Genomic DNA, 27,382 nt, shown 5'->3' with positions numbered 1-27,382 from the left:
TTCTGGAGCCAGGCAGAGTATTTCCTGTTCACTTGAGCTATTGGTCACGACGGGAAGATGCTTCCTACAAACTGGGGTTTGTTCTAATGGGAATAGGTGACTTGTGAATAAAGAGGGCAGTGGAGAGTTGTCTTTTTTCCCCATTTTTGGAAAACGGAATGCATTATTGTTCCAATTTAACAATAGGTGGCACTTGGTTCCAGTGCAAGTAGTTATCACTTCATTGCCATAAAAAGAAATCCATACAATTATATCAGTTCTGATTCTGAATCAAAGAATGAAAATAGCTTCTAAACAGGGTCTTGACTACTAATTCACGTGCTGTGCTATCTGCGTGGTGTGTCTTCATTGCCTTTCACTAAAATTCCTCTTTCCTGTGAAACCAGTTGTGTTTGTGGGTTTGGGATCTTTTTTTCTTTCCTCTCCTTGTTCGCAGATCCACTTGATTTTTTTCTGGTGGTGTTACAACGAACATTGTGCAGTCCTCCTAACGCTTTGTCCATCAGTAATGTTTTCACTTTTTTCTTGTTCCTGTTTTAAGAGACACTATTGTTTTCTTTCTAAGGGCTGTATTTTTGTTATGTCTTGCATCATGAGTGAATTCAAAGTACTTTCAATGGCATAATACACTTTGTAGTGTAATTTTGTGAAAATGCTTCTCTATGAATTAAAAAAAATCATATTATTTCAGGGGTAAACCCTGAATTAATCAATCTTGGATGTGGTGTTTCTGTCTTCTAGAAATACGTGAAGCTTAACTTTGTTTTTATAGGTTAAGAAGGAAAAAAGCAAACAAAGATGTTCAAAAGTGCAGACCGTGGCAAAACAGGAGTGTGTGGATAAATTAATTAACATCACTAATTGGCAAATGAAACAAAAGATTACTGTAAGGAAGAATGACTGTTTGAAAATGGAGAATGAAAACACGATAGAAGAAAAAGACAAAAGGAGTTTTTCATCTGGGGAGAGCTCAAAATTGATTAAAGTGCCAATGAAAGGGTAAGCTAAGGAAATAATCCCTAGCTCTTATTTGTAGTGCTATGTAAGTGTCTTAGGTTTTCTGATACTGTGGTAGTTGAAGTAGTTTCCTCAGTGGTGAAAGCCATAGTGAGTAGTCCACTGCTTCTCAAAAAATGAAGAAAAATTCTTTTTTGACAAAATGAAGCGCACGATGGAGGTTCAAATTTATGGCCTGCTCTAAAAAAAGAAAAGGGGAAACCAAAAGAAAACCCCCACCTAAATTCCTGTGATTTCCATGTCAACACTGAGGTAAAATGCATCTTCAAAACCAGAACTGAAGACTGGAAAAAGCAGTTATTTTTGTAGGAAAAGGCCACCTAGAAAAGAAAAGTAGGAACTTGGGGTTTGCTACTCCTCCCTTTTCTAGGTGATTTTAGTGATCTCCGTGCAGTTGGTGTTTTCCTTTTCATTAAGTTAATATGCCCTTTGTCAGGAGAGGGGAAAAGATGATATTACCAAACCAATCTCAAAAGTCTACAGAAGGCACACGTATTTTTATGCAGACCTAAGCAGGAGCTTTTTCTGTCTGTCCTTCAAAGGAATCTCTGCTCTAGGTGCTTTCTGTACCGTGGCTATTGGATATAGTCCAGCTTAACCTGGATCTAGCTCAGATTCCACGTGTCCCACTCACTCCTAGGGGAAGGGTTTTAAATACTTGGGCGTATTCCACGATCTTTACAGTCAAGTCTGTGATTTTATCATAGATATTTTTTGTCTCGGTTGTTTCTGGACATCATCTTAAGTATGTCTGTTTCACAGAAATATTTTTTATAAACCTATTCACTTGGTGATTTTTTTTCTTTCTTTCTGTGTAATGCAGTAAAATTGCCCTGAATGCCAAAGGTGCAAAGAAAAGTAAAAGACAGCCTTCAAAGCAGAAGGCTCATCAGCAGATGAGCTCTTCCAGTGGCAATCATGGTCAAGTACCGGATGAGAGCACTTCCAGTGAAACATCTGAGGATGAAGGAAGGTATGCATATAAGGAATGTTGAAAATAAAACTTACTTAATGATAAAAATTGGCCTGAGAGCTAGAGGCTAGTTTGGGTTTTTGTTGTGTGTTTAGGTTTTTTGTAAACCTGACGCCTATGAAGATTCTTGTTCTTTCATGTGACCACCTGATGTTCTTTCTTGTTCTTTCTTGTTCTTTCCTGTGACTACCTGATGCGCTTTGTGTTGACAAACACTTCACTTTTGTTTAGAGTGCTTTTGAACATGCTGGCCAAGTCAACAATGAGGTCACGTGCACAAATTCTGATTAATTACATGAGTGTGTGCACAGGCATAGAAGTATTTCATGTGTTTAAAAAGGGTGAGGTATCTCAGTTTTTTTCACTGCAGGTACCTCAGGATTTTTTGCCCGGCTCCCCGCTCCACCTTTTCTCTTGCAGCTGTTCCCTCCTGACTTCTTGCCCACCCTGAACTTACTTGTGTGGGTTGTGGCAAAGTGCGAAAGAGAAGTTGTTGACACCGTTCAGCCCTAGCTAAAAATCTGGTGTGTTAGCAACACTGTTTTGGTCAGAAATCTAACGCACAGCCCTGTGTGGGCTGCTGTGAAGAAAATAAACTGCATCCCAGCCAGACGCAGGACACCAGAGAATCCAAAATTACAGTTCTTTGACCTGTAGGAGAAGGATTCTCATTACTGAAGGGAGCTGAACCCCTGGTATTAAACAGGGAATGCACGTAACCGTATAGCTCCATGTCTGTAGCTGTAAGATTTCTGTCACTTTGCGTGAAGTTTAGGGAACAGTTATTTCAACTATTTGCTTAATATCTTGCGGAAAAATTAGCCTTCCAGTAGACATTAATAGCACACAATAACTGTTTCAGTCTTGAACTATATCTAGCAAAGTTACTATGCCAGATTTTAGTTTAATTCAGTTCTGCAATTAAGTTTTCAAAGCTACGGTAGGTATTATTCATAATGCAAAGTAAGCATTTCAGTACTGAAATATATTTCTGTTTTCTAGACCTGCAGCAACAACCAGGAGTGAAAGGAACGAGGTACTGTAAAACTAGTTTCTTGGTAAACAGTCTCTATCAGCTTTTAATCACTTCGATGGGAGCAGTGTTTATGTAGTGATCAACCAGATGTACAAATTGCTGCTGGTACGCAGCTTTATTGTATTTGAGACAAATCTGTGGGCTGTGAGGGAGAGAATGAATCATTCCTGCATTTGTAATGGTCTGTAATACTAGACAGTGGAATTACAGAAAGTACTGTATTTTTTGTAGGTCAGCATACCAATGGAAGTAACTGATGGCCCTGGTTTAACTCACTCATCTGACCCAACTTCAGAGGATGTCCGGTTAGAAGCTTCAGCCTACAAGGAGACTATGCTGCTGTTGGAAGAGCTTAGCGTGGTTCATACGGGTATGTTTTCAAGTCTCTGTCTTCAGCTGTTACAAGTTCCCCTTAAAACATGATTTCTTTGTAGGCACTCCTAAGTATTTTAATTTCATATTTTGATATAGTATCTCTTTGTGACTAGAGATCCCCCTCAAAAGCTGTGAAACTGACACCTAACCTGAGATGTTGCCTGCATTACCAGCCGATGTGCCTTACGTTATCATTGGTTCTCTGTCTAGTCAGAGCTGGAGAAGCAGTTTCTTGCAAAGTACAGTTCAGCTCCTTCTAATGCGGTCATCAAAAGTCAGCAAGAGCTTTTTCTTCTTTATATCCCCTTGATGTGGTTTAAGCCCAGCCACACCTAAACACCTAAGCACCACACAGCCACTCACTTGTTCCACCCCAGTGGGGTGGGGGAGAGCATCGGAAAGGGAAAAGTGAGAAAACTCATGGGTCGGCATGAAAACAGTTTAATAGCAAAAGCCACGCATGCACGCAAAGCAAAGCAAGGAATTCATCCAGCACGTCCCATGGGCAGGCGGGTGTTCAGCCATCTCCAGGACAGCAGGGCTCCGTCACGCATAACAAATACCTGGGAAGACAAAGTGCCATCACTCTGGATGTCCCTCCCTTCCTTCGTCCTCCCCCAGCTTTATATGCTGAGCATGATGCCGCGTGGCATGGCACATCCCTTGGGTCAGCTGGGGTCAGCTGTCCCAGCCGTGTCCCGGCCCGGCTCCTTGCGTACCCCCAGCCTGCTCGCTGGTGGGGTGGGGTGAGGAGCAGAAAAGGCCTTGGCTCTGTGTGGGCGCTGCTGGGCCATAAGGAACACATCCCCGTGCTACCAACCCTGTTTGCGGCACAACTGTAAAACATGGCCCCGTACCAGCGACTGCGAAGAAAATTAACACTATCCCAGCCACAACCAGCACCCCCCTCAACAGCTAATGACAAAGAGTACAGCAAAATAATGGCTTTGCTTAAAAATAGTAAGTACATATATATAACAAATTTCAACTGTCATAAGATGCTTGCATATGTGCACAAGGCATTATATAAACATAAGCATCACTTACTAGGGCTCTTAAACTATGCTAAAATTTCATTAGGCAAGTGTTAACCTTGGCCGAAGGCCAAACTCCCCCCCCAGTGCTGCCACTGCCCCTCCTTGACAAAACGGGGTGAAAAAGCTGGTGGGTCAGTGTGAAGGCAGGGCTGTCACTTCCCAGTGACTGTCACTGGCAAAACAGACTCCACCGATTAAAATACATTTGGATAGTGAGAAACAAAGACCCCAAACCTGAGAAGGACACGTCGGCACCCCCCCTGCTCAAGCTCTGCTGCGCTCCTTCCCTGCCACCTCCCCAGGCAGCGCGGGGAGGCTGCGGTCGGCAGTCGGGACGTAGCAGTTTCTCTGCTGCTCCTTCCTCGTCCCTTTTCCCTGCTCCAGTGTGAGTCCTCCCCCAGGCTGCAGTCCTTTGGGGAAAATCTCCTCCAGCCTGGGCCCTCCATGGGTCGCAGGTCCTTCGGGAAGGATCCGCCTGCTCTGGCGCGGGGTCCTCCGCAGCACTGCGCTGTGGGTATCTGCTCCAGCATGGTTCTCTCCGGGGCTGCAGGGGAATCTCTGCTCTGGCACCTGGAGCAGCACCTCTCCCTCCTCCTTCGCTGACCTGGGTGTTCGTTTGCGGGGCTGGTTTTCACATGCTTTTCCCCTTCTCTGCCCGTGTGGTGGTTTCGCCCTTTCCTACATTTGTTTTTCCTGAGGAGCTGCCAGCACGGCTGAGAGGCTCAGCTGTGCCCTGCGGTGGGTCCATCGAAACCGTCCATGTCCAGCACGGGGCGACCCCTGGCTTCTTCTCACAGGGACCTTCCCACTAACCTGCCACCTGCACCTAATACAGCAAAGCATTGAACAGCTTATACATTGGGCAGTATTTGTGCAGCTTTGTGTCTTTTCTGTCTCAAAACAGGTTCTGCTACTTTGTTGAAAATGCAAAACATGCTTCTTGAATATGAACAGAGAATAGAACGTCAGAAAAATCAGTATAAAGCGCTCTCAAGAGAAGTAAGGAAATTGGAAGATGAAAGGGAGGAGTCACAGTTCAGAGCAGAGAAGACTCAAGATTTGAAATCCGTGTTGGCTCACCAAGAAGCGGAATGGAAAAGGGGTATCCAAAGCCTTAAGTATGTAAATTGTGGTCTGATAATGTATTATCTTGTCAGTGGTTTTGTTCCGAAAGACACTGATGGTGCAGGCAACAGGATGAGAAGTTTCCAGTCTTTTGGGTTTGGGTTTTTTGAATCCAGTTTTTGGGCCAGTTATGCTATGAAGTACATAATGTGAGAGGGGAAAAACGTCCGGATACCAGCTCCATGTACAGTCTTCTGGATGTTGTTCTAACTTTGTTTTCTAGCAAGAAAAGAGCAAGAGAGTGTGTACGGGGAAATCAGATTTATAAGAGAGATCTGAGAGATGGTTGGGTGTGGGGTTTTTTTTCGTTTTGTCCTCGCAGCTTCAGTTGGCCTATAATACTAGGATTTCTGGTAACTCCACCCAGTGCAAGTCAAAGCAGAGCTTAGAGCATTTGTTTGCTTACCTGTTTGTTTGTTGGAAAGGTCAAGTTTGGGATTGCCCCTTTCCCCACACTCCTGAGCTAGACCCGGAGGTGTGAGGTTTCTCATCGCTGTTGACATCACGTCCGACAGGGGTGGCCAGCAGGCACCGTAGGCAGTTGAGCAAGGACAACTGCAGAGCCCTGGCCTGGGAGGGGAGATCTCCTCGTGGTGATCCCCGGTGGGATGACGTGGCTGGGGAGCTGGCCCAGCAGGGCCAGGCGGCCCAGGCAGAGAGCGAGCTCAGCAGGAGCCACCGTGAGCTGGCAGCTGGGGCGGCCCGCAGCGGCCTGGGCTGTCTGGAGGGCAGCAGTGCCAGGGCACTGGGGGCAGTGAGTGCCCACCCCTCCTCAGGGCTTGCTGAGCTGTGTCTGGAGCCCGGGGTCCGGTTTTTGGCCGCCCAGCCCAGGAGATCTTGCCCAGTCCGTGTGAGGTCGGCAGGGAGATGCCGGGCTGGCGCGGGGGCAGGAGCACCAGCCCTGTGAGGGGAGGCTGCGGGAGCTGGGCCTGGGGGAGTTGGGCCTCCCAGCGCGGGGGAGGGGAGTACGAGGAAGACGAGGCCGGTCCCAGCTTGGCCTGGGTTTGACTTCAGCAGGTGTTCAAAATCCTCAAGCATCTGTCAAGTATAAAGAAGTAGTATTTTCATTCTAAGTGAATTCTCCAAGCAGCGTTAAATTTATACTTTAAAAGTTACACTTTTTGCGAAATTACACTAGAAGTTATATGTAAAGCTTTTTCCTTGCAATATACGCCATTCAAATACAAACGTTTGTCAGTCTTTCAAGTAATTTTAGTGGTGGTTGATTCTTGTTTTGCAGAATTTCTAAAGCAGGCTTTCAATTGGCAGTTCTTCCCTTACGCTGACACTTGATTTTTTAAATTTTTTTTTTTGTTCACTGTTGCGAGTATATGGGAAAAAATAGTCAAAATAATGATCAAACACAAAGCTGCTTGCTTGTTTGGGTACCGTGGGCACACCATGGACCGTTTTTTACCATGTCAGTGCTTATTGCTGATTGTTTCAGTTGGTAAAGAAGCTGACCTTCCATAAGGCTTTCCTTGTAAGTCAGCTTCAAAATGAAATTGCTGTAGTTTCTCCCAGAGGTAGATCCGACTGGGGTTTAAAACTGTTTTTAATCGTATTCAGCTTAAACCCCATGCATTTCTGAATCTGGTTTTGAACACTGACATCCTTCTGGAGTAAACAGAAGCTGCTTGTTCTGCCTGTGGTCAGCAGTTGTTTTAGACTTACAGAAGGCTTGCTGAAAAATTGTTGGGTCTGCCATAGGTAAGTGGCGTGCTGATTCACCAGTATTGCTTCTGGTCACTGAATCCGTAATGTGTAGGCACTGCTCAGTATACTAAGAAAATGTATACTAACCATAGTAAAAGTTTGCGATGCTTTGATCTGATGAGACAACAAACTCCTTTTTCAGCAAAATGGCTGTAATATGAAGATGGATTTTTTTAATTTTATTATAGAAGTGTGCACACTGGTGTGTGTTTCCCTATACAAACTTACAAATAACTGATAAATCACTCAAAGTTTTTTTTTCTGTATCTTGTACAACTGATACCATGCACAATGGCATGAAGTTAGAATTCTTTAAAAAGTTGAAAAGTACAGTAAAAATACGAACTCTGAAAACGTTTAACATTTTTTATGGTTTGAGTTGTCTCTGCAAGTTCATCATGTGGAATATCTACGTTTATATCAGTGCTTTTGTTTCTCAAATACTCCGTTAAATCCCAGATCTTCTTTGAAACAAGAAGAAGAAAAGAGGCTCAGAGTAGAAGTGCTGTGTGAGAAAAGGAGAGAAGACCTCCGAAGGAAAGAAGATCAATGTTGTAAAGAGATGGAGGAGAAACAGAAACTTGAGTTACAGTCTAGGAATTTAGAAATGGAGTTAAGAACACTGAGAAGGCTCTTGAAACAGGTCTATTAAATAATGAATTAAACTCTTTGTCTTATTTTCTGCTTCTTTTCAATTGTATTCCAGTATGCCTAGAGAAGGAGGCGCTTTGTTCACGGAAGAGGCGTTGGATAACAGTTGTCAAATTTTGAGAACAGTAGAGTACAGTTGGTTCACAATTGGGTGGTTGTTTTTTTTTTTTTTTTGCTTTGCAGTTTATTATTCCTTTTTTCCTTTTTCAAAATTTAGGTTTCATTTGTATTTCAGGCAAAGCCTGACCTTTTTTTGAATTACTACAAAACATCCTGTATTTCGCCTTCTTAAATTTTCATAAGAAAATTTAAATTTATTTATTTATAGGTGGATTATCATAACGGTGGGGAATCAAAAATGTTTTCAAGTATTCAAGGGAGAATGGGAAGATGTATTGCTAGCTCTGTTTTTTCTTAAGATGCAAGCAGTTTTATTGTATTACTGCAGGTTGAAGAGGAACGTGATGAAACACAGAGACAGCTCTCTCAGGAAAAGAGGGCCAGAGCCCTTCAAGAAGGAATTTTGAACAACCACCTTGGGAGACAAAAGGAACTAGAAGAAGAGACAAGAAGATCTATCGGAAAAAAATCAGAGGTAAGCAGATTTTTTTTCTAATAAATTACATTTCACCATGTTTGTTTTAAAGTCATAATAAATCTTACATAACTTTTTCTGTTTCTTGATGTTTATTTACTGTTTACCAGTGTAACTTATCTGGGTAAATACCTTTCTTGTTTTCTCTTATGTCTAAAAGTTCTGGAAAGCAGCATCACTCCTGTATGTACCTGAATTACTTGTGCAAGTCGGAAGCTAATAGAAGACACTATTTACACCGTTTCTTAACCTATCTGTTATTTTCCATTTCATAGACATTTTGTCATCGCTTTTTAGGCTTTCTAGCAGTGAAACACCTAGCTACCTATGGCAAGGTTGACCAGGAAGAAAGTTGTTTGACAGTGTTTGTGTTTCCATTGCTTTTATTTTTTAATTAGTTATTCCCTTATTGAACTTACTTCAAGTATGCTTTTCTTTGCCACCTCCACATAACTAAAATTTTATGATCGACTCTCAGCAATGAATTCAACTCTCTGTAAGAGTTAGAGTAACTGGAGGAGAAAAAGCAATCATAAACACTGTATTAAAAAAGATCTTGAAAAGAGTTTACTGAATTTCCTAAAGAATGTGCAGTGCCTTGAAGCCTTTTTGTTCTTGGCTGTGCTGCCCAATAAATGTAGGGTGAATGTGTTTAAGTGGGAAAAAGTTATACATACAATAAAGAGGAAATATACAGGACTATTGCATTCCGGGGGTGATTGAGTCTTATAGCTAACTTCCAGTAATACAAAAGGATAAGTGTTCAGAAGACATTTGAGAAGGAAAATACCCTTTCTGGCCTTGTTTTTACCAGATCTGTAGCACAACTAATTCAACCTTAAAGGCAGTATTATAAAGGCATGCACATACAAGAAAGCGCTGTCATTTTAAAAGCTTTGGTTGCTGGTTTAAGGGGGGAAAAAACCGTAACTGTATATTTGGGATGTTCATTTAGGTTTTAAGGCTATGTTGCACTTCCGTTGGGTACGTATGTTGTACATGTGCATGGGTTCACAGAGTAGCTTATTGCCTGAAACTTCATCTTTGAAGTCATGCTTCGGTACTAGAAATGTTAAAATGCAGTTTATTGCTGCAGGTTTTTTGTAGATTCATTTCCCAATTGGCTCTTTATTCATTTTCCCTGTCATTCAGGAATCCAGCACTGATAGAGAAGAGGATCTGTTGTACAAGAATCAGTTACTACAAGATGAGATTGCTATGCTAAGGCTAGAACTCACTCAAGTAAGACTTAGGCACCAGGAGGAACAAGGAAAATATTTAAAGGAAAATGAGACCTTGAAAGAAAAAAATGAAGCTCTCAAAAAGGAACTTAAACTGCACAAGGAAGCATTAAGACAAATGTTTTTTCAGTTCAACGCGGAGCTGGACTTAGTAAAGAGAGAATCTGCAGTGCTGACTTCCAAACTTGAGCAGACAAACAAAAGCAAAGACAGACTAGAGACAGAAATTGAATCATTGCGTTCCTCCCTGAACGCTGCAGTTCAAGAACTTGAACTTCATTTGTCATCAGAAAGCAATGCTGAACGAAGATTTCCCAGAGAACGTGATGAATGCCTTTGCTTGCAAGTCGAGCTCCATCGTGACCTCTCTGACGTGCAAGAAACCAACAAGAGCTTGTCTCTGCAGCTGTGTAAAGCTAAAAGCAAAGCTAACAGGCTAGAAAATGAGCTTCACCAGTTGAAGCAAATGCTCAGAGAAAAAGCTTTGCTTTTAGAAATGACAAAAAAGAATTAAGTCAAGGCCAGTGTCGGGCAAAGGAATGTGATCAGGCTCGACAACTTGAGAAAGATCCAGTAAGCAAACTTGTAATAAAACAGGAGTCCCTGCAGGAGCGATTGGCCCAGCTCCAGAGTGAAAACCTTCTTACTCCATCAGCAATGGGAAGAGATGCAGAACAAGAGGATCATGAAAGAAAAAATAGCGGATTATGGGCAGGACCGGTTTAATGACATTTTCAACAAACTTAGAGCTGATACAGAAAAGCAAGTTTATCTAATAGAAGAGCGAAACAAGGATTTAAATGCCAAGCGTACTGATTTAAGGGAACAAGTCTTTAAATACGAGACTGACGTAGTAGAAAGACAGGTAAAGTATATGCGTAGAAAGAACAATTTAAAGTTTGTCCGTTCTTGAAATTAGTTTGTTCCTCCAATGTATCCGGTGTAAGTTACATGCATGGGACCAAAGAATACTCATTTGTTCTGGTTTGTTATGTTTCCCTCGGAACTGCGGAAAGTTTTGGCAACGGGGATATTAGTCCTCAGATCTAAGCAGAGAACAGAAAAAAGGTACCCAAGTCTAAGCTTTGATCAAGAAAGGTGATTCTTCTCTAGAACTTTTTTCCATCTATTTTCCTTAGTCCATGTTATGCCCTATAGAATAGTCTAAAGTATTTGATGGTTTTGATGTAAGTATTGCACAGATGACATGAATGAGAGTGGTATAAAAGGAGGAACCATCCAATACACGAGGGCTGAGAAATGAAGATACAGAGAAGTGAAGTGGTTGGGGATAGATTTATATGAAGCTTCTATAGAGGGGAAAAAAGAGGTTCTCTGTAAGCTGCTGTCAAGATTGAAGAGTAATGTCCAGCTGTTGATTTCTGTATGTGTTTTGAGGGTTCTGAGGGGCCTGCCTGTTCCTCAAAGTTCATGTCAGACGGTGACCTTAAGCTTTCTCTTCTATGATGTGTAGCCACACTCCAGCAGTACTGTCAATCATTGTAAACTGTGACTTGCTTTGTATTCTTACTACCAAAATAATGGGTTCCTTTTGAAGATCATGTGAGAGAGTGTGTGTGTGTATATGTATATAGCTATATATATATATGAGCTATCCAGATTTTTGTAAACCTAATCTATCAGTATTTCTAAAACGAGCTGAGTAAGAAGACTACAAGAGGATGTGATTCAACATACCCTTAAAGTGTATCTCAAAGGAGCTTTCAGATATTTGTATTCATTTAATTGTATTTGTATAGTGAAGAAACAGAAGAAAGAACAATCTAACACAAAGTCCTGCCTTCAGTCACCGGAGTAATATTTGCAGTCAAACTGTGGCTCTTAGATCACAACAGATTTCTTTGGGTTTTGTTAGAAAAAAATACCCGATTGCAGTGTGTTCCTGTGTATTGTTCAAGGAAGAACAATACCTGAGCCTTTTTTATGTGTTAGGAAACAGAAATCCTCATGAACAGCTGCTGATAGTCAAAGGTGCTCAGCTGAGAAAGATGACGAGAGGTCATCATCTGTGCAGATGCCTGCTGGTGGCAGGCAAAATTTCATACTTTTGGGTTCAATCTAGACAGGTCTAACCGTATAACAAAATAAGTTAAAGGCGTATTTCGTGTTCTTAGAACTTTCTTCATGCTAATTTAACTGTTTCGTTAGGGCATGTTTGGACAACTGCAGCAGGAGCTTGCTGCTGCACTTAAAAAGCAATCTATGCCAGAAGCTTCACTTGAAGTTACTACGCGCTACCACAGTGACCTGGAGAGAGACAAGCTGCGCTTGCAAAAGGAGTTGGAAAAAACGGTGAAAACTAAGGTAGTTAATGTCTGTAACTATATGAATAAATCTGAGTGTAGCTGTTGAAAGCAGGAGCGAATGTTGTCCTTTTGCACCACCTTTTGCAGTGTTCTTACGAAAACTGAAGTATAGAGGGAACCAGAGGAGCTTTGCAGGAAAGCTGTAGGGTGATTCTGTGTGTGTGTGCATGTCATCTTATCCCCCAAAGTTGTAACCTCATCCTGTCGCTTCTAGAGTATTCCTTCTTCCCACCAGCTCCAGCTGCTGTTCTTGGTTATGGTTCCTAAGGTGTGTTTTACACTCCACGCCAACCTTGGCCATAGGTCTTGGATGGGTGGAGGAGAGCTTAGGCCTGTTTCTGTGTAAGTTACTGCATTCTCCTGCGCTCTTGTCTTTTCCGGCCACCTTACTTTTTCTTCTGCCACTGTTGCTTTCACAGACGCAGAAGCAGAACATGCTGGCTCTGACATCCAAGGACTTGCACAGCACGTGGGAGGAGCACTTGAAGTCAAGATCCCACCTTGAAGAGCGCGTTGCTCAGCTGGACGAGGAGAAGGCTGAACTGTTGCAACAGGTGAGCCCAGAAAATTCTCCAGGCACCGAGCCAATACCCAGGAGAACCACATGCACCTTCTGGTCAGGTTCTTACGTATCATTGTTTTCTGTTATCCCTGCCATTCAGGCTGCGAGTACCTTATCGTTTGGGGGTCATGGAGGAAGCAAATAAAAGCTAGATGGGTATCCTTGTGTAAGTTCTGGAGTGGCTCTGTTGGGAAGAGTTCCCAGTGTGGTTTGCTATCAGTTGAGCACATCGAGCAAGGCCACAGTTCCCAATTCTTCCTTGGATTTTGTGTGGTCATCTTCTGACCCCTTGGTTTCTGGGCAGGTTTAAAATGCTTGATGTTTCCAGTGCGTGTGTGGAGGAGCTGCTGTATGTTTTCAGCGTAGCGGGAGCTTAAAAGCCTTGCCGAAAAACATACTGAAGGAATGCTGGGTAAATGAACAAGTGCTTGGGAAACAAGCAGCGCCTGCCAGTTGCCAAGGGACAGCCTTCCCCTTTTCTCCTTTTCTGTAGAGGGAAAATGGAAGTACAAAGTCAAAACAGCTGCCAGCTCTCCTCTGGTGTGGCTGAGAAAACACCAAGAGGAGGAAAACCAGCATGTGGCTAAGTAAATGGCCACACAGAAGAGGTGGAGGTAATGGCCGAGGGGAATAAAATGTTGAAGAACTCCAAAAGATCAGATTCCTCCACAAGCCCCTGCCTGCTGGTTGCTGGAAGATCCCATGAAAGCTTTGGATGGATCCATGTTCTCCCATGAAGTGCATACCTACGTAATCCCTACTATGAGCAGAGGCACTGCCAAAAGTGTTCTCCAGCATCTTTTCCACCTGTTATGTCTAGAAGAGGATGGCCTTTGCTTCAGCGAGGGCATCTGTTTCTGTAGTTACGTATTGGTCTGTTTGATGTGAAACCTGAAGGGATGGAATATCCTCAGGAATTCCGTCCCGTGGCATTCTGTGGAACGTGGCTAACGGATAGAGACGTCCGGCAGCTTCTCTGTGGAGAGCGCTAGATGCACAGACTGTACGTAGGTATTTTTCCTGTGCTCTGTGTGTGTGATAAATCTTTCTTTTCTCTTTTGAAAGTGCGAGAGTGAAAGAAAGGAAGTGAAGAAGCTGGTAGAGTTGAAACGCCCAGCTGAACTACGTCTGGCCCAAGAAATGAAAAGAAACCTCGATCTGCAGAAAGACTGTAAGAGGGACGGCTTTTTAGCGTGGTGAAGAGGTATCCCTGCGTAGAAGTCATGTTTTATTAAACTTTAGTGTAAAAATAGGTGTACCTAACTGTGAGCAGATGCCGGCCTCGTGTTAGTTCTTGCAAGGTACTTCTGTACACCAGCCCCTAGTTTTCACTAGCTGCCAAAACAACTGCAGGTGCAGGTAGCCCTGCAGTTCTCCTGGGAAAAAGGGAGTCTTTCATTCCTCTTTTCAGGTGAAATCTGGACTCTCCAAGTGTATGTGGCGCAGGAATACTGGTTTTTCCTGGTAATTCCTGGTGTGTCAAGCACGTTAAAGATGAAGCAAGCTGTGTCTGTGCTGTTTACATGAGAGTATGTGAAAAAGTCCAGTTTTGTTCCTTTGCTTCATTGTTTTCATGACTAGTTTGCTGTGCAGGTTGAAGAGGCTGCTGAGCAGAGCTACGAAGGAACTAAGGGTGTATGAGGAGAGAGGGGGACTGTCCCAGCTTAATTTGCAGGGAGAAGTGAAGAACAGGTATTCTGAAGTGGTCAATGAAATTGGCAGATTAAGAACAAAGGTGAGCTTTGCTTTGTTTGGGTTATTGTGGTGTTTTTTCTTGTGAAACCTTTGTTCTTTCTTTATACTTCTTTTCATATTGTTGACTTTTTTTCTTGGCTGTATTTCTGAAATTATTTGGCTGTTTTTTGATGTTCCTTCTATGGTCACAGTAGTAGGCGACTGTAATACTGATGTAGCTCTTAGGGGTAAAGACGGAAGTGTTACGTACACAGCAGTATCTGCGAGGGCACATCAGGGGTAGGCTGTCCTGCAGAGGAAGGGCAAAGCAAGAGCCACAGCAAGGCTGGCAGGGTCTGTGACCACACAGGCCAGGGATCAGCCCCACAGGCCCTCACCAAGAAGAGCAGAAGAGTTCTGGGGACAGTTCTGGGGACAGTAAGCAGAGTCCTCCAAGAGTGCAGATCACCAGGCCGGTCCATAGGGATGGGCAGGTCTGCAGTCCTACTGGGCCGTCACGTCCATGGGTGAGGGTCAGGGCTGAGAGCAGTGAAGGCCCAGCACAGGCCTGGCTGCAGCTTGAGGCCGTGGCAGCATCGTCGGGCTCCGACGGATGCATTCCCTCTCGGAAGAGAGGGGAGTAACGCCACCATCACTCGGAACAGCTCTGTGCAGTTGGCCTTGCCCAAGGTCACCCCCTGAAGGCTGTCTCGGGCACGAGTTGAGCAGGAGGCAGGTGGGGGTTTGCTTTTCGGAATGGTGTCTTTGCTTCCCAGGGCACAATGCAGTGTGAGGTGGTGCGGAAGAAACCCTGTAACTTGTTGCTTACTAGTAGCTGACTCAGTCCGTCTTTCCTGGTCTTAGAGACCCACAAATGGTTTTGAGGTTGCTCTGCGGCGAATGAAGAGACGGGACGCAGCTTGATGCAAGCAAATGTCAATTTATTGTACAGAAGCACACGTTTTTATACACTTTCAGAAGCTGCGCGTTTCAAACTAATTGGTTCTTGAAGCTAAGCCTTGCATACTAGGCAATCACTGATTGGTGGTTAACTGCCATCAATTAACAGCAAGCTGTTACCTTTCCTTGGTGCCATCCGTCTCCCACTCCCCTGTGCTCTGCAAACATGCCTCATCATGTTAATTGTTGTCTAGACAAGCTCGAGCACATTCCCCTCAGCTAACCGATTGCCACGCGTGGTCCTAGTTTCCAGCCCGCTCCTGCATTGCTCTGGCCGTTCGGTAGCATGTGACCTTTAGCTGCTTCTCCGCTCATTACTGAGATAGCTGTGTTTCAAAGTTATGCTCCTTTTTAGAAGATATTATTGTAGAACGAGTCAACTGCCTTGAGAGTGGCTCATTTTTAGTTCACAGGTTAGCAGCATATTTGTGTTCCTGTTGGAAGAGTTATTTTGAATGACAGGGAATGGAATTACGTTTGGGCAATTTTAAATAAGTGTAAAGTTTCTACGTATTTTAGAGACTTTCAAGTGTTGACTCTGCTGGTTTCCCCCACTTTTTTAAAAATAAAAGATGATGGGATATCATGTTTTATGGTTAATAGGTATAGACGATGGATGTTTCTGGAGGGGGAAAGAAGGGGATAGAGCTGTAGTTGACCATTGGGACCTATGGGAAGTCTGATATTTCCTGGAAATCTTTTGAAAACAAACTGCAGCTTTGACCTAAAGAGACTGTCTTCTGCCACCACTGCTGCAAAAGCGGTGTTCTGAACCGCTACTTCCAGATCGTTTAGCGTAATGGAAGAGAAGGGTACCCGTTTCTTGCCTTGTCAGTTCTGTGACAAAGCTTTGACCGTGTGACAGCATGTGACAGTTCCTCTGAAGCGTGACACATGGTTTTTTTCTGATGAAACCAGAATGTGGCTGTGATGTAACTGGGTATGGGTGTGTTTGATTTCCTATGATCGTATGAACACCTCGCAGAAGAATAGCCCTGGTGCTTTTCAGCCTAGCCCTGCGGGTGTCATGCCGCTGGTTTGGTACCTCTCGGTCCGTGACCCACTGCAGAACTGAGGAAGGATGGGAACCTGAGGAATGCTGTCAGAAATTATGTGAAAGCTGTTCTTGTTTTAAAAGAAGAGCCTGGTTTCACTTTTGTGATAAATAGTCTTGATGGCCAACTCCTTTACCAATTTTCACAGATTTGACTAATTTTAGATCCCTCTGAGTTCCCTGGTTTTTTCCCCTTTCCTGTCTACAGGTTGATGAACTTTCCCAGCAGCTGGAGATAGAGCCTAAAAAAGGCATGCAGCTAGAAGCACAAAATCATGATTTGCGAGAGGAGTTGTCCACCATGCGTGGGAACCATGAAAAACTGGAGAAGAGCAAAAGCCAGCTGAAAGAAGAGGTGGCTAATCTCAAACACCCATATGGAGACTAACATGGTGGATCGCAGCCAAATAGAACAATCCAAAAGAGAGGTGGAAGAGTGAGCTGAACAAGAAATAAGACAAAAACGGCAAGAAGTCAATCTGATTTTGCAGGTAAGTTAATTTCTTATGTGTGTCTGTTATAGACTTCTGTTTTGGTTGTCATTTTTAGGGGCGGGGGGTGGTGCCTGATTCCATGTGTTATGCTGTACTTCTGTTTTTCCTGAAGGGCAGTGGGAGAAGGGAATATGGTTGGGCAAGATGCTTTCATGTGCGTGCAGTGTGCCTGCAGGCCCTGAATCAAAAACTTGCCAAGGTAGAATTTCATTTTGCAGTTCTTGGAGGGGTATCACTGTCCACTGGTCTTGTTCTCATTGTTTATCCTTGAATGGGTATTGCAACTTAGAGTTGTCACAGCCAGGCATACACATCTTCCTTAGTCATTGCACAAGGGGCAACGCTCAGAAAAGAAGTCACCAAAGCTGCAGGGTGGGGGCTGGGGGTGCGGCATCTCCATAATTTCTTTGAGGAATGCTATGCCCTGTCCTACAGAGATTGTGTTCTTCCATCAGTAGCTTTGATGAAGAATAGTGCTAAGATGGGGGTTCTTTCTGAATGAAAAGAATCATTTAGTGTGGTAGTTCCAGGGTTCTGCCCTGGTCGCTGATGGCAGTGAGGAGGCACAGTTGCCTCGCTGAATAGAGCTGGGCCCTTGAAACTGGGTACGTGCAATTGACTGGCGAGGGGAGTTCTCTTTTTCTTTGCGGTGGTTGAAAGTGTGTATCTACTTCAGATGCAGGCAGCCTCCCAGGACAGATTAGAACAAATCAGAGCCAGTCGTCATGCTTTGCTGACAAGCCAGCTAGAACACAGAATTGGAGACCTCGAACGTGAATTGGACAGGATAAAAAATACCCAACGAGACAGTATTTTTCAAAAAGAATCTGTACAGGCAGAAGCGGAAAAGTACAAAGACCTGTATCTGGAGGAAGTTAAAAATGGAAGGTGCCTAGGAAATAAACTGGAAGGGTAAGTCCATGCATTTTTGGCGTGATAATAAGATACTACTTTTTCCTCAAGCAGTTTTCTTCGTTAAATACCTTTTCTACATCTGGTCAGCATTATGCATAAGAGAGCATATTTGTGGTGAAAGTACCTTAAGGCTCCCCCCTGTTCATTGGAACTATCTTCGTTTCTCTTCAGTGTTCCAGCAGTAACACCACCGATCATGGGCATTAATAGGATATTTTTGAAGTTGAGTTTGTTTTAACAGGCAGCCTTTTTGCCAGTCTCTAATCTCCTCTTCTTATTCTAAGTACGGCAGAAAAGAGAATGTCATGTCCTTTACTGCTTGAATAAGGATAGGCCCTTCAGAGAACGGCATTTGGTGCTATGAAGAAGAACAACAAAAATCTTATGGCTTCCATTTTAGCCGCATGTCATAGGTTTCAGCTTGCTTTGGGAAAGGAAGGGAAGCCCAGAGTTCTTACGCCGGTGATGTACCTTTCAGGAAGAGCTATGTAAACACACGGTGTGCACAGACTGCTTTGAGGCCTTAATGCTGAGAAGTCCAAAGAATTGGTTAACTCTTGCTGCTTCCTGCAGGTAGTGTGGCTACCTAGAAATAGGCTCTTCAAAAAACCTCAGATCAAATTATGGACATTTTTTTTTGAACTCTCTTAATCCCTTCCACTTTCAGAAGTCAGATAATAGTCAAAGACCTGGAGGGTAACTTTGCGGAAGTGTTATTACCAAAGATAATTCTTTGTATGCTTCTGAATGTTTCAGAGCTAATGAGAGATGAGCAGAAGCCAACGCTAAGCTCCTTCAGGAGTGCCATAGAAGCAAACCTTTAATTGCAAGCAGCGCTGTCAGTGCTCCAGTTCTGTATTCAACTGAACTGGGACATATTAGCAACAATCCGGCACTGAATAGAAGTCTAAATCTAGGAGGAAGCTTCCTAACCCCGACCGTGAATACGTTACCATCAAGAAACAGAGTTGAAGCCTATGTGGCTAAGGTAAGCGTTTTTAAATACTGTTCTCAACTAGTGTTGAAGAGTATCTGTAAGCAAGGTTGTGCTTTTCAGTCTAAAGTTAGAATCCATTTCTAGTTCCAAACCATATGCTCTAATATGCTAAACCAAATTGCTCATCAAACCAGTATACAACTAGGTGGTAGAAATGAAGACTTCTGGTCATTAGGGTTATAAAATTTCCAGAAGCGCTCAAAGACCAAAAAATACTGAGTTCTAAATGATGAACTGCGTAACAGGTTTTTTTTGCAAGTTCTCTTTTGCAAGAGAAACTGTGGTGAAGAATACTGTGGCATAGGAAGCTCCCAAATAAGCTCTTCAGTAAAATTTAATGCGGATGCCCCATCCCTGGCAGTGCTCAAGGCCAGGCTGGGTGGGGCTTGGAGCAACCCGGTCTAGTGGAAGGTGTCCCTGCCCATGGCAGGGGGGCTGGAACTGGATGATCTTTAAGGTCCCTTCCAACCCAAGCCATTCTGTGGATGACCTTTTTTAAAACAGCTATCTCTGATGGGATTTTGCACTCATCATAGACTTCTTTGTTTGAGACACCTTTTCCCCCTTCACTGATGTTCATGCTAGCAGTTTCTTCACCGGAACTGGTTTTAGTACAATACCAACAAAGGGATGCTTCAAAACTAGGATGGTATGAACAGGGCACGTTACTTCTCACTTGAGTGCGGGACGAATGCTGTGCCTCGGAGGCATTTGATTTTGTGGGTCCTGCTATGTGGTGTTATATGTAACTGCTCCTCAGGAAGTCTACAGAGCTTTCTAATTTGGTAAAAAGCTGCAACCTCTGCAATACCTCTGGTCAAAATATGCCCTGTAATTAGCAGTCAGCATGATAGCACATCCCTCACAGAATGGTAAACGTGATATCATGAGACTTGGAAACAGATGTCAGTAGTTGTAATCGGTTTCCCACCTAGCATAGGACTGAGGCATGGGCAAGCTTGCCTGTTCAGTCAGTGTCTGTCCCTCGCACATTCTGTTGTTGAATGGATGTGAGAAGCATTTGGTCACCTTTAAGCCTTACCCTGGTTCAGTGGTCCCACCTACATTGGAAAGAATCCATTTAAAATAACGTGTCTACATACTGCACCTGGTTTAAGAAAAAGAAAAAAACCAAACCAAACAACAAAACAAAAATAGACAAAGCAGTGTGTAGGTAGTGCGTAGCAGCGGCAGTTAAGAGATGAACTTTTCTGTATCGTTGTGAATGTGGTTTTTGTGTCAGAGGGGTGGACATAACACTACCTAAAGAACGTGGGAGGCAATTAGTACTGTACCACCTGCAGGGATTATTCTGCACGCAAGCAGCAGAAAGGAGGCGAAATTCAGGGATCCACTGCAAAACTGAAGTAAGAAGAAAGCCAGGACAAGGGAACAAGAGGGACAGGGAGCAAGTGAGGGCAGGGAAAAAAGAGAGAGAGACGGGAGCGAGATGTTACAAGAAGAAAAAGGCAAAGGAGGAAACCATCCCACTTCTAGGAAAAAAGCTGTCCTAGTTTAAAAGAAAAGGGTTTAACAGTTGTGGTTTCTTTTTTTGAAGAAGAAACAGGAAAAAAAAATAACCTCCCTGTTACTAAATCCAGCTGCACATCTTTTTATGGTATTTCTTCCTGTAATCACCAGTTAGGGAACGACTGAGACTAATTGTAGTGTCACTGCTTGTAGCCTCGAGTCACCTGACGTTCAGTGTATTCAGGGAAGTCTTAAAACCTGATCTTCTCTGGAGTCCTTCAGAAGAAAGGAACTGAGTTCTCAGAGGTGCAGTAGTTGCTAGAGGACTAGGTGAGTATTTCGCTTAGAACTGCGGGCTTAATTGTTCTCAGTCGGGTGCAGTATGTCATGTGCATAACATGCATCTGAGAAAAGAGGATTGAATTGCAACATAAGACTTTGAAGTCAGGAAGTAACAAAAGGGAAAAACTGCATGTATCCCTCTGCATACAATAATGGGTGGCAAATCTCAATCAGTTTCCAAATGCAAAATCACCAGATGCACAGTCTGTGCTGTCATTTCCGCAGGAGTCCCGTGCCATTCAGGAGGCAAGTTGGAGCATGAGGGAAGAAATCAGAGATTATAGTGTTAGTCTATTTTGAAATGCTTTGCTGGTTGTGCTGCCTGGTATTCTGTCTGTTCACCAGACTGTTTCAAAGCAGAAGAATTTCTCTGACTCTAAGCCTTTTCTTCACTTCACTGTTTACTTCAGTTATGCCTCAGCTTTGTTTTGCCACTAACCTGGTTCCCTTCTACAGAATTTGCCTTGCCTTTAAATTCAGGATGCGCAGTGCTGCCTTGGCTGGAGATGACAAATGTTTCTGCCACTGAAGCTCTAAATGACAGGGAGTTAAGAAGCTGGAATTGCAGTGTGCCTCAGGCAGTCCTTTTGCACTACTTTTTTTAGTCAAAGCTCTCTGCAGATTTGGTGTTCCTTGTAGTAGCTTCCTCAAGGTGAGAAAGGCTATTGGAAGTAGGGAACATGCCAGCCATTCTGAAGAGGAAGATGTTTGTGTAAATTTCGTTTGTGCACAAGCTTTGAAATAGCTTCAGGGGCAAAGAGGTGAAAATAGTTCACACTGCTATTATTCAAAATGATGGTAATCATTGGTCCTGCAGCTGTTGGAAAAAACTGGTAAATGATGCTGACAAGAGGAAGGAGTGCTCCACTAGCAAGTGGACACAGTTTCTTCTTTAGACTTAACTAAGGAATTTGGTGTTTAAAGGCTTGAAAGATTGCACCGCTTTCCTAAACATGAGGCATGACTATCAGTGATTACACTTAGAGCCGTACATGTTGAAGATGGTAGTATCACATGTTCAGTAAAAAATGAGCGTGTTATTCTTAAAAGAGCATAAAGAAATGTGTTCCATTCCAGTATAGCCCCTTCCCCTTTATCAAATATATACGCTACAGAAATGAATAACCTTGAAGTGCAAAAGGATCTTTAAAAATAGAAAAAAGTTCATATTGGCACAAGCTTATTAACCAGTAGAATCCCAATCCCATGCAAATGTCTTCGGGGGTTTTTGGTGGTTTTTATTTGTATTAGAGCTTCAGTAATGTGGAATAAATTACAAGTACTTGACAAATTCTGTGCATGTCATTAGACAGTGACTGTAGCAACTAGCAATTCAGCATTTCAGACCTGCTCCCTTAGTCCGTAGACTAAGGCAAGGAATGTCTCCTGCAAGTGCTGCAAGGAGGTTTTGGGACTGGAGTCCTGCTGTTAGGTTTAACAAATGTCAAGCTTAAATCCTAACAGCTGTGCCAAAGGCTGGTGAAAATGAACGTGCGTGTCTTGACAGACAAGAACAGTGAACTCTGCAACCAGGGTGAATCAGTGGGTAAATGAAACCAGTTTAATGTGGGAAGGGAAATGTCTGCTTCCTCTTCATCTTTCAATTTCTGTTCCATTTCTGATTTGGCTTTCTGCACTCTTGTAGCAGTCTTTGTTGTTAGCTTTTTTACTTGCTTCATTTACATGTAGGCCACGTTCTTGTTTCTCACTGAAGACATGTGAACATAAGGCCATTTTTCTTTCTTCTTCAGCTCCTTCATCAAAAATCTGTCCCTCTCTCTTCTCTGCAGCCAGATACATGGCAAGGTTTGCAGCCAGCATTGTTTAATGTTGGGATGGTATTTTATACTGGAAGTGTTGTCTGTTTATGCTGTTAGGTTTTGATTTAAAACTTACTGATGTATTCACATTTTCCTAACACTGCGCATATTTTGAACTTTAGTTTGTCCAAGTGAAAGAATGACTGCTGCAGGGGACTTCTCTGCTTTATGTATTTGTAGTGCAAGGGCTTCGGTGGTAGTTAACCGTCTGTGAGGTGTAGTGCAAGGGCTTCGGTGGTAGTTAACCGTCTGTGAGGTGTAGCGCAAGGGCTTCGGTGGTAGTTAACCGTCTGTGAGGTGTAGCGCAAGGGCTTCGGTGGTAGTTAACCGTCTGTGAGATGATAGTCTATGGATTTAATCTGTTATAATGGAACTTTGAGCTCTAGGAGTAGGCTGGTTTACCCTCCTTGCCACTTCTGATATACAAAAAGTTCTTGGTGGTCGCAGCAGTTGTGTCTAGGGACTCAACTTCAGAACAGTACTGGTACTCCAGACTCGGAGCATCATTTCACGGAGTCTTACAGGATCCAGCTTACTCTGTGCTAAAGCAGCCTGTGTGGATAAGTAGTAAGTCAACACCACTTTCTGAAAAAGAACTGTTGAGAAGGTGCCTGCTGCAAATGAACACCTGGTGTGTTACCGCCTGAAGAGATGTGCAGTGAGGTGAGAAGTACCTGCTCAGGAGGTTTGGGACACTCAGCTGTGATGCCTTTCCCGGGGGTTTGGGGGGAAGGAGAAAAGTGGAGGCAAGTTAAGGTCCTCGGAGGTGTATTTTGCCTGGCTCTTCATTCATTCCCTTTTCAGAAATCAGTGTGTTGGCTTTATTTCCACCTATTTCTCTTCCCTCAGACATGGATGAGAATCACAAAGACGTTGATGGAATGAATAAGAGGAAAACAAGACCTTTTTCTTCTCTTGATTGATTTGTACATGTTGCGGAGGGTCCTGTGGACCTTCTAGTCATTGTGAAGACTCAGGAAACCAGGGAAAGTGGTTTCTTCTAACACCACTAAGTACTACGACTTTGCTTGGGCTTGGTCCTGGGTTTGGGCCGTATTTTGGTCTAGGCATTAGTTTTCCGGCTTTTCTCTGTTACCTGTGTCTCATCTCAGGAGTTAGGGGGTCCTTTCTCCCCGGAATTTTGCTTCTGCTTGTACCTGCTTGAAAACAATTAGAGATTTGGGGGGTCCTTTTCCATTGTTCATGCAGCTCTGTTGGCACAGAGTATTTCAATGAAGTATCACGGAGGGGTGCTTCTCCTGCAGGATCCGGTGAATTTGGTCCCAGCTTTCCCTGTGTTCCTGGAGAGAGAGCCCTTCCCTCCGCTTCGCTGGTTTACAGCCCCGCTCCTCTGACCCTTGCAGTTACTGCCTGTTACTGCTGCTCTTGTGAGGGTAAGCAGAGTGGTTTCCTTCCTGAGGCTCTTGCTCTCTCTGTCCTGTCGAGTACCCTGTGCAGTGTTTCCGTTCTTGTTGTTGTTGTTATGCTGCTAGGTGGGTCTGCTCATTTCATGAAATAAATGCTCCTTCCCCCAGGAATTCAGTACTAAAATCAAGAGAGTCACAGAAGGAGTGAGGGTGGAAAGGGGCCTCTAGAGATGATCTAGTCCGACCTCACCCCTGCTCAAAGCAGGGTCAGCCGTAGCAGGTTTCTCACTGTTCTGTCCAGCCAGGTGTTGTACATCTCCAAGGATGGACCCTCCACAACCTTTTCTGAGCAACTTGTTCCAGTGGCTGTCCATGCTTACAATTTTTTAAAAAATAATAATTATTAAAATCCTTGTGTTAAAATTTCCTCTATCTGGATTTGTGCCTATTCCTCTTGTTCTTTTGCTTGGCACCGCTGAGAAGAGTCTGGCTCCATCTTCTGTACTCCCCCCACCAGGTACTTAGACGCATAGATAAGGTCCCCCTGAGCTTTCCTGTTCTCCAGCAAAGAAACAGTTGCAGCTCTCAGCCTCTGCATATAGCTCACAAGGTCCAAGCCCTGCAGCATCTTCATGGCCGTCGTAGCCCTGGAAGCTGTATGATACGTGTTTGGAAATTCACTTCTGTGTGTCACAAATTTGATGGAAAAAATGTAGGAGTAGCAAGTACCATCAAACGTAAACAACAGCATATAGCGCTTGGACTGTGACTCTTAAATTAGGAGATGTGATTCCTTCTTGTGAAGGCTTCTGAAGGCAGAATCATAAGTGAGAATAACTTAATTGGTAACAATACCCACTTTCTAGGGGAGAAGAGGCGTAAGTGCTCCTTTGCAGTGATCCAGGCTGATTCCAGCTACATAATAAACCCCACAGCACTCGCTGCGTAGAAGCTGTAGCTGCGGTTGTTTTTCTTAGTACACAGTTTGCAAGAAAAAATTGTGTGTGCTTTTATATTTTTATAAATGTGTGTCGTGGTATTTGCAATAACAATAAAGAAGTTTTGGCGTCATCTGTAGGAGCTCTTTCAATTTCCCATCTTAAGGTGGAGAAAAGAAGAATATTGGCACACGCTTTTTTCTGTACAAATGGTGTATGTCAATCCTGCAGCAGCTGCTGGTGCAGCTCTTCTCTCTGTGAAGTTGCAGAAGCCAGCCTCAACTGGCTGATTTGTCCCTGTGGGTGGCATTTGTACATATCTCGGCATGTAGCTGGCATCCTGTTTGTGTGTTTGATGATAAACTTCAGCCGTACCTTCACTGCTATAACTGCGCTAGGCTTTCTTGCTTTCTTCCTGTGTATTTTGTTAAATGCCCAGTAATAATCCAGCTGGCGAGTTACAAATTGTTTTGTTAACGTTGCTGAGCAATGAGGCAGCTGCAGCCCGACTGACCAAAAGTTTCTCTTCAAGAAAAATCAAACCCCAAACCAAGGTGTGTCTACTTGGAATTATATTTTTAGGTTTTCTCTCGTTATGTGTGGATTTTAAGAATGTTTTAGAAGTTTAATATTAGAAAAATGTAACTGTTAAAATATTAACTATATTTTCTGTATAATTCTAGGTACGGCAGGAACTAGATGAAAGAATCGCTAAAGAACTTAAACAAGGTAATGTGTCACTGTTAGGGGCATTTTTAAGGAAAAAGAGGAGTGTTCCTAACTCCTGAATGTAATGGCTTGAAAGCTGTCAAGTTCCTGTGCTAAGCACAGGGAGGTTTTTCTGCTAGCTTTCCAGTTTAGACTTGAATGTGAAAATTTCCTGCTTACCAAAAGATTGTGTAGAATGTTATGCAGTTGCCTGAAAAAGACAAGTGCAGAGAAAACTAACCCGCTTCCTCTACACGGGTGCACTTGGCTTAAGCTGAAGTCACGTTTTTCTAGAGTGAATCCTTGAGCACAAACATCAAACGTAAAAGAAGCCCTGAGAGAAGACGTTTATAGACTTCAGCCATCACTGCTTCTTCCATGTGCGTCGGTTGCATTCCGCACTACATCATACCGCGCCCATTCTCTGCTGTTGGGTCTGGATTTTTGCTGTTTCTTGTCCATTGCTTGTATTTGTAGCTTATATGTTGCAGTCTTTTTTGAATAAGCAAGAAAAATATAATCAGTGATGAAAGATACCCTTTCTTTGGGAAAAGATCATTTAGTAGCACTTAGGCAAACATCAGATGAGTTGAATGCTTTTAACACATAGCATGAAACATGCTCTATAATATGAGGCCAGGTGTCGAAAGAGGAATTCCACCTGTTTCAGGGTAGTCGTTCCTCCAGAGTCACTGCTTTGCTTTGCAGTGACTGGTGCTATTTCAAAGCAGGTAGCCCCTGCGAGAATTTCCTTCTGTTCCTGCATGCTTTTGGTAATGCAGAGAGTGTTCAGCTGTAGCTTCACAGCTCGTTCCATGTGTCCGAATGGACACAAAGCCGTTGCATTTCATCCGTGTGCATTTTGAACCTGACTGTGCATCTGCTAGGTGTCATAGAGTGCGTTTGGTTTCAGGACCTTGTCTGAAAAATGTGGCTGGAGAAGAACAGGAAAGGTGGGCTTGCTTTCCTTGAGTATGTGTTTTTGTGGAGGAAAGAGGGTTTTGCCAGGGTGAGTTACAAAGACGCCCCTCAAAGAAAGTGCCAGGCTAGGAGACTTGTCCTGGCCTGACTGCATTGCAAAGGTGTTTGCGTTTTCACCGGCGGATTCTTTTTAAGTTTGTCACAGAGAAGGCAGAAGCTGGTTTTTAGGAGCAGAGTTCCAATAAATCACTGCTTTGAACATTCAAGGAAAACAGATACTGGAGGTTCGTGAGGTCTGCAGGGGGGCTCAGTTTAGCACTGGTGTAAGCAGGAGTCATTTGTGGATTCCCTGAAGATGTTCAGTGTGTGGCCTATAGAATTTCTGTCACTGGCTTTAGAAATACTGTTGGCTGGTAGGCAAATGTGGAAAAAGATTGTTTCTTCCTTTGTGCCTAGCCCTTTGATTGTTATGTCCCCTTGGAAGTTTTTAAATCTCTTTCTGGACTGTAGTCTCTCCAGTTATCCATGATGTTTTCATAGTGACTGATTTGGCCCTGTCTAGTGTAAAAGCAACACCGGAATGTTGTTTCTCTTCTCCCTAGCCACTGCTGAACTTGAAGCTGGATCTGCTGGAGCTTCTCCCATGGTATCTTCTGACGGATCTTCAGAAAGTATCCACGTTGACAGGATCCCCTTTGCAGGGCAGTACAGGAGCACCGCGATGTTTTAACCAAAAATTACCTGATTTGAACAAAATGCTGGGAAAAAAGCTCTGGAAATCATTTTGTTTACATAGTGCGTCTATAGTTTCTCATCCCACAGTTCAGATGGGGAAAATGTGTTTATTGCAGTCCGAATGTGAATTCTAAGTCTATTAAATGGATGTCAAGCACATTGCACTTGCCTGTTGGTTTATTGATGCATAGGTGTTTTATTTTGCACTCGCCACAAGAAGCACACCTATTTTTGTCGGACTAGCAGAATGACTCACCTTGATTCTTGAGCGTGACAGAATTGTCAAAATGTTTCTTGTTAACGTAGAAGCATTATTTTTTCTCCACTGATGT

General features: G+C 43.4%; 1 pseudogene; it reads left to right on the top strand.

Annotated features, from left to right (window-relative positions):
- The first annotated feature begins 592 nt into the window (after positions 1–592).
- LOC106112495 (ankyrin repeat domain-containing protein 26-like) lies at positions 593–27,382 on the top strand (annotated as a pseudogene).

Source organism: Falco peregrinus, unplaced genomic scaffold, assembly GCF_023634155.1.
Source record: "Falco peregrinus isolate bFalPer1 unplaced genomic scaffold, bFalPer1.pri scaffold_42, whole genome shotgun sequence".
NCBI lineage: Eukaryota > Metazoa > Chordata > Aves > Falconiformes > Falconidae > Falco > Falco peregrinus.
The sequence above is the reverse complement of the archived record's forward strand: the minus strand, read 5'-3'. Positions and strand labels throughout refer to the sequence as shown.